Source organism: Macrotis lagotis, chromosome 8 (assembly GCF_037893015.1).
Source record: "Macrotis lagotis isolate mMagLag1 chromosome 8, bilby.v1.9.chrom.fasta, whole genome shotgun sequence".
Classification (NCBI taxonomy): Eukaryota; Metazoa; Chordata; class Mammalia; order Peramelemorphia; family Peramelidae; genus Macrotis; species Macrotis lagotis.
The window spans coordinates 91,652,316-91,659,625 of record NC_133665.1 but is presented as its reverse complement, the minus strand read 5'-3'; the positions used below and the strand labels follow the sequence as shown (position 1 = coordinate 91,659,625).

At 33.5% G+C, this 7,310-nt stretch overlaps 1 long non-coding RNA gene across 1 annotated transcript in view; it reads right to left on the bottom strand.

Moving 5' to 3' along the window:
- Nucleotides 1-463: 463 nt before the first annotated feature.
- The window catches only part of LOC141494889 (uncharacterized), a 209,626-nt gene continuing 202,779 nt past the window's right edge, over nucleotides 464-7,310 (bottom strand). Inside the window, exon 3 of the long non-coding RNA XR_012470573.1 lies at nucleotides 464-579. This is a non-coding gene — a long non-coding RNA (uncharacterized LOC141494889). The remainder of the gene's footprint in view (nucleotides 580-7,310) is intronic.

Sequence of the window (7,310 nt, the reverse complement as noted above, 5' to 3'; positions counted from 1 at the left end):
TATCTCTAATGTATCATTTCTTCCTCAAGGGTATGTTTTTTTCTCTTTATACATTCAATTTTGGTCAATGCATAGTATGGAAACAATGCAAAGATTATCAGATTGACTTCTGTGAGGGTCTTAAACAGAAGGGAGGGTTGAGAGGATGGAGAAAAAACTGCAAATTTCAAAACCTAACAAAAATGTATTGTAGAAACTATTAATGTATATAATTGGATAACAAATAAAATATTTATACAATAAAATGAAAGATTACTAAATTAGTATACAAAAGAGACATTCTCAATATGACTAATTTATAATTTGATAAAACTTTTGCTAAAGTAATAAAAAACCTCCTCACCTCTCACAGAAAAAATATGAATTTGTAATTATATCACCTCTTCCTTAATTTCCCTATTTAATTAGACCTCAAAATGATGAGAGCATAAAAAAGGAACAATTTTTTTTTATTTGCTGATGGGATTTTTGTTGTCTTTAGTGTGAGGACCCTTCTTCAAAGTGTTTTGTTTCATTCTCATAGTCTATCATTCTTTGAAGACCAGGAAATGTATAGGTCGACAGGTACTGAAGCAAAATCTGCAAAGAAACAGACATTATATGATGTCAAAGAATTAGGAGTGCGACCTATCTGCTGTTCCTAGAAATCTGAACTCTAACTCCCACTAACACACAAATTCCTTATGATTAGAATCCTATTCTTTCTCTTTCCCCACTCCCTCCCTCCCTCCCACCACCACCACCACCACCAGCACCATAAATTTAACCTTTTTGATGACAGGAACTATTTTACATTTTGTCTTTATATAGCTAGTGTCAATAACCATGCTTGCCTCATAATGGATGCTTAATAAAATTTTTGGTGAAAAGAATTTTAAATGACATTTGTATTTTATTTCATTTTGCTTCATTTCATTATTTTAATAGCTGACTTGTTCAGTCAATTGACAGATAAGTCAGTTGTTTTGACATCCAGTAAATAGTCTAAGTGTAGCAAAGTTAATTCTCTTGGAACTAGGCATTTTCATTTTTTTACACATGAAAACCTATCATAATTATATATATATATGTGTGTGTGTATGTATATAATATGTATATATATATATATATATATATATATATACACATAAAGCTCTCAGGTTTTAATTGGTTATTTTAAAACATCTTGTAGTGTCTGCATTATCAAATAAAATAAAAGCTGCTGGATAAGAAATTAAAATAAGGAACTCATTTCTATTTAAGTTTCCTCTGGAAATTTTTTGTCACATCAGTTTCAGATAAACGGGTGGCTCAAAATGCTAGTAGTATATATTTAGAATATATTTTTTATCTCTGAGCCAAGATGATGCTTCCATATCCCTGATGAGCTCCACTAATAAGTTTTTAGATCCCAGAAGCATTAATCATCTATGCAAAAGAGATATTTTCATTTGCCATGTTTTTTATTTCTTTTTTTTCCTCAAACCAACTGCAAATATTCTATTGTTCCTTCAACAAACTGATTTGTTGCTGCTTGGGGTGAATCTAAAAGGAAAAAGAATTTGACTTTCACGTATTTTTCTTTACTTCCAAGAGAATTCCTCCCACCCGCATCTCTCTCAATCTTCCCAATTGGAGGCCAATATCAACATGTCAGCACTTTACTACTTAGCTCAGCCAAAAGCCTTTTCTGAATTTATAGCAGTGTACAGATTGTCACTTCCCAAAGACTGGCAATAACTTATTTGAGGACTAGAAGAGAATGCTGATTTAATTCCTCATGTAATTTATACACTTCCTCAGGAGCAGGAGAATGGGCCAATTTTTTAATGAGCTTAGCCTGAGCCAGGGCAAGACATTGGTGACTTTTCTCTCCCACCATTGCCATGGAGTTATACCATTGTACATCCTGCTTTTACATTGTGCCATTCACTTTTCTTCTTAAGTATAAAGTGGCTTATCTTTTCTAAAACATGTATATTTCTAAAAATTGCTATTAAGATATGTTTTTTTAACTATTCCTCATTCTTTTCCAAACCTATGTCTGACATTCTATTCTTACCTTTCCTAGCTCTGAGCTGGATGATTTTATTCCATCTCTGCTTGTACTTCTATTAACTTCTCACAATACATTTACTATATCTCCACTGAATATTGAAGAAGTCAAAGTCTCCCACAAGCAAGAAGTTTAAAGTCGAAAAGAAATTCACCAGGAAATTAGTCCATCTCATAGACAATGAAAAAATCTCTCGGCAATACTTTTGGAAAGAGGTTATCCATTATTCTCTTGTAGATGTCCAGTGATGGTAAACTTCATGTGTCTCAGATCAACCAAATGGGCTTTTGAAAACTTCTATTATTGGACATTTTTGCTTATATTGAACTGAAATCTTTCTCTCTACAATGGTAATCCACTTGTTTGTCCTCTTGAGATAAACAGAACAATTAGAAAACTCCAATACATACCATTTAAAGCCCTCCATGAGTTGACTTAAAACTGTTTTCAGTAATTCTCTTCCACTATTTTTTTCTTTTTATAAAATAGAGAAATAAAACAAGAATTTTCTCTGTGACTTCATGATACTCTTTGGTTTTTATCTCTGCACCATTCCACAAATAGTGATTCTTCCTTGGAGGTCCTCACCTATATCGCTGACTGTCAAAATCTTACCTATTCTCCAAAGGGAAAGCTTACATTCTTCTACAATGCCATAACTTATGGGGCTGTTTATGCCTGGCTATCACTATATTGGCAAAGGAAAGAAATGAAATATGTTTCCACAAAAAACTTGAAGATTCTGTTTCCAATTTTCAGAGTTTGTAATGAAATAGCATATTCATAATGTATTAATTTATAATTAGTAATCATATTTTTACAGAGTCTGTCCTAAAATTTACCTTAGCACAATCTAAAAATATTTAATATGCTATACAAATAAATTAACATATACAGTGTTGGGGGTCATTGTGGAAAGAGATATTTATCCTGAATATATATGTGTGTGTGTGTGTGTGTGTGTGTGTGTGTGTGTGTGTGTGTGTGTGTATACATTCACATGTTCCAGGGGATAGAGCAATGGGCCTTGAGCCAGAAATATCTGAGTTTCACCTCAAATATTTACTAGCTATATGAACTTAGACAAGTCATTTAACTGTAATTATCTGTAAAAAAAAAAAAAACAGATCAGGAAAGGGAAATAGCAAGTCATTCCAATGTCTTTCCCAAGAAAATTCTGAACGGGAATCATGAAGAGTCAGAGATAACACTGAACAGTGCTATTAAAACTCGTTTGGTAGTTAAGAATTGATTCTGATCTAGTTGTCTAATTCTTTTGGCTAGTTCTGCCAAACCATTTAGTTTCTCTGGACTGCAGTTTTCTCTGTATAAATGAGATATTCAGATTTGATGCTTTCCAATTTCTCCTTTTGATCTATTTGTCCTTTACTCTGTGATAATTTGGCTACTTTTACATACATTGTGCTAATCCTTAAGGACCAATCAAAATTTACCTTCTTTTTTCATTATAGCTTTTTTTAATTCTATCATCTCATTTATATTTGTCTTCTAATTAGTCAAGTATATTATAATTATAAAATAATCTACAATTTTAAAAGAGAAATGACAACATATTGCCAAACATGAGCATTAAAGAAACAGAGATTCATAGTGGCTAGCACACATCTTAGTAGTGGAGAAGAATAATTGACTGATAGTTTTATTCTTTTTTTTTTCTTTGCAAGGAAAAAGTGATTTTCCCAAGGCCACACAGCTAGGTAATTATTAAGTGTCTGAGGCCGCATTTGAACTCAAGGTACTCCTGACTCCAGGGCTGGTGCTCTATCCACTTCATCACCTAGCTGTCCCATACCTTCATTCTAAAAATAACCTTAAAATCAGTTTGGACTATGAATATTTGCTGATTCCCTATTGCTAGTTCATAATCCCTATAAATGAAACCCTCTAGATATACTAAGCTGACAGTATAACTGAAGGGAAAGAACACTGAGACAGGAGTTAAAGGACTTGACTTTTAGTCCTTAAATTATTGCTAACAAATATCATACACTTTGCAAAGTTCACAGATTGAACCTGGCTCCATTTTCTTCCTCAGTAAATAGGATGGACAAAAGGTAGATTATATAATTTTTAAGATTTCTTCAAGTTCTGACATTTTAGACTGTGGATAAAACCTCTTTGACTAAAACTTTACATCAATTACTTCAATTGATTTTCTCTCTTTACAGTGTGCTAAATTACATGCAACTTATCATCATCATTTAGCAGTGCTAGTTAGCATGGACAAATGTCTTGCTTAAACGACAATACGACTAATGGGCAGCAATGACTTTTTTATTAGTCTATTTATCTGTGAAAAACTGCTTTGCTAACTTTCAGATGGAATGAACATGTTGCTGGGAAGCATTGTATATACCAAATGTCAATTGTTCATAAGTGACTCAGTAGTATATATGTTTATAAATAGTGGCATAATTACAGACAGTGTGTTATAGTAGATAAAGAAGTGGTCCTTCACTCAAAAATACATGGTACAAGTCCTTGAAAATAACATATATTATAAGACTATACATTAGGAAAGAAAATAGTGATAACCATTAGAGTTTTAAAAAATTCCTTAATAGAAATTCCTTACTCTGAACAAAATATCAACATAGGAAGAAAAAAATTTATTAAAATTATTTAAAAAGCCAAGAGAAAACAAAACAAAACAATGGAATATGTGAATCTCAATTACCTTCTTTTGTAGGAAAATTTTCCTTCCCCAGTTACCTCCATTGTTGATACCATCCTTCTGATGAAATTTAACTCTAATTACAATATGTATCATATTTATATAAGTGTGCATATGTGCATATAAATGTAAGTTTTCAGTTTTGTTCATATGTATGCATGTATTATATGTAGTTAATTACTTACAGCAAGGGTCTGTTATATGAAGTCCTTTAGAATTTTGGTCATAATTTTGCCTCTGAGAAACAGTGAGAAAATCTAAAATATCCTCATGATTCTTGAATTTGTACTATCTGCAATCAACCCTTGCCTATGGCTACAAAGTCAATGTTAGGCAGAAGCAGGTGAACACAGGTTATTCTGATCCAGAGCTCAGGCTATACAATGCTTCCTTCCAGGTTCATAATTCTGTAAAATCAGAATGCAAAGACACCCTCATGCATTTATGATAATATTGCTAGTTGAAAATGAACTAGTAGAATGTGTGGAGAAATTGTAAGCCAGTGCAACATTTGACAGATTCACTACATTTAATGTAACATGAAGAAATCAGTAGGTAAAATAGAATGTGAATGAAATTCCTGGTAGAATAGAGTATAAACAGAACATAGAAGTAAGGAAAATGCATCTTATTCTTTTCAAAATTTAAGAAATTTGCATTTTGAAGAAAAGTAATACTAATAGAGGGAACCTCAAAGATGACCATCAAAGCACAATAAGTATAACATTTTCCAAAGGGCAAACTCAACGTAGAAAATCTAATAGGTGAGTCAGTAATTTGAAATGATTTTATATTTAGATTTGAAAACTAATGTTTATTAGATGCTGGGTCACATATGTAAAATTAAAAGAAAACTTCCCCATCTTTGGTCTCTCATTGAGGAGCACAGACATAATCAGATATCTATGTTCTTAAAGCCTTATAAAAGGAAATAACTTCAATTCACAGTCCAAAAGAAATAGGACCAGTGAGGGAGGAGACCTAATGGGGGAAAGGAAATGAAACCCTTCAATTAGAGTTCTTATTTTTAGGATAGCTACAACCCAGCAGAACAACAAAAACAAAATCATTTTGTTAAAGGCAGGGCAGTAGAATTCCTTAGTGATTCCTCCAAAGTCATGCAATTAGAAAGAAAGGGCAATTTCCTGTTTTTTCCAGAGTTGAAACCTCATATCATCCCCCCCCCTTCACAATTCTTTTATAGCACTGGACTGTGAGAGCTAATTTTTTCTCAAGACCCAGACTACACTATCTTAAATTTATACTTCGGAATCCTGATGATAGGTAAAGTATCTCTTTGACTCCTTCTTGGCAGTTCTGATCCCAATCATATCAGGAGAGAAGGAAACTACTAATTCAAATGAGTGGCTTTCCCCTCCAACTTTCTGGGAATCCATTTGTACCTGTCTCCCATTAACCAGGGTGATTCACGGTATTGATGTAAGCAATAAACAAAGGTACAGGATGAAGAATGCACTGTGATCAAGGGTTCATACTTATTGGTGGCTTCTTAAAGTACCACATTAATTTAATTCAGTGCTGGCTGAGTTGTACAGCAAGGCAGTTTGCAACAAGTTTGCAATTTCCTACACCTCAGTGTTTAAATCAACTTCACATTTTACTGCCAACTAGTCCCAAGGTAGGAATGGAAATTTAAACAAACTAGACATGTTTATGACAGAGAAAGCATGGCAATTGAGTAGATAGAGAACTAGTCTCAAAAGCATGAAGACTTGTATTTAGGTCCTACCAGTGACATAACTCACTGGATCACCCTGGGGAAAATTGTTTAGCCTGTTAGGGGCCAGGATACTCTCCTTTACATGAATTTGTATAGCAGATATTTTTTGTCTATTTATAATAGACAGTTCAGATCTAGAGGACCGATTCCAAGCCATGTCTGACTTAATGGGAGTAATCTCATTGGTAGCTGATTGAGGAGAGTGTATGACTCAGGGGTCCTGTGAAAAGAAATACCGATTTCCAATTTCTGTTTCTGGGCCTGGGGGATGTGAATTCAGTATGGGGTAGACAAAGAGAGTCTCTTTCTTATGTTGTTCAATCAAGCATGCCAGACTCTTTGTGACTCCATTTCAGAATTTTCTTCACAAAAACACTGGAATGGTTTTCCATTTCCTTTTCTAACTCATTTTTACAGATGAAAAATGAAAGCAGTTCACTAGATCATCCAGCAAGGATATGTTTGTGACCAAATTTGAGCTTTTGAAGATGATTTTCCTGATTTCAAATCCAGCATGCTATCCACTGTATCACCTGACTCCAATCTTTCACTATCAGTGACCCAGCTAAGGTGGGAAGTAGTTCTGAGCCATTTAACGAGATACCCCTTCAAAGGGGCCCCAAACTCTTTTTTTTTTTCCTTTTCCCTATTAGTTTTCCTTGAGTAGAAATTCTTGCAAACATAAAAGTTGAAAACTTATTTGTTAATTCAAGAGGTGTCTATGATAGTAATAACAGTTATATCAGTTGTATGAGTGGCGTGACAGTAGAGGCAAAATTCTCATGAGATGAGTTGCCACTAGAAATAAAACAGAAGTTGGCTATTTAATCAGAAAACAG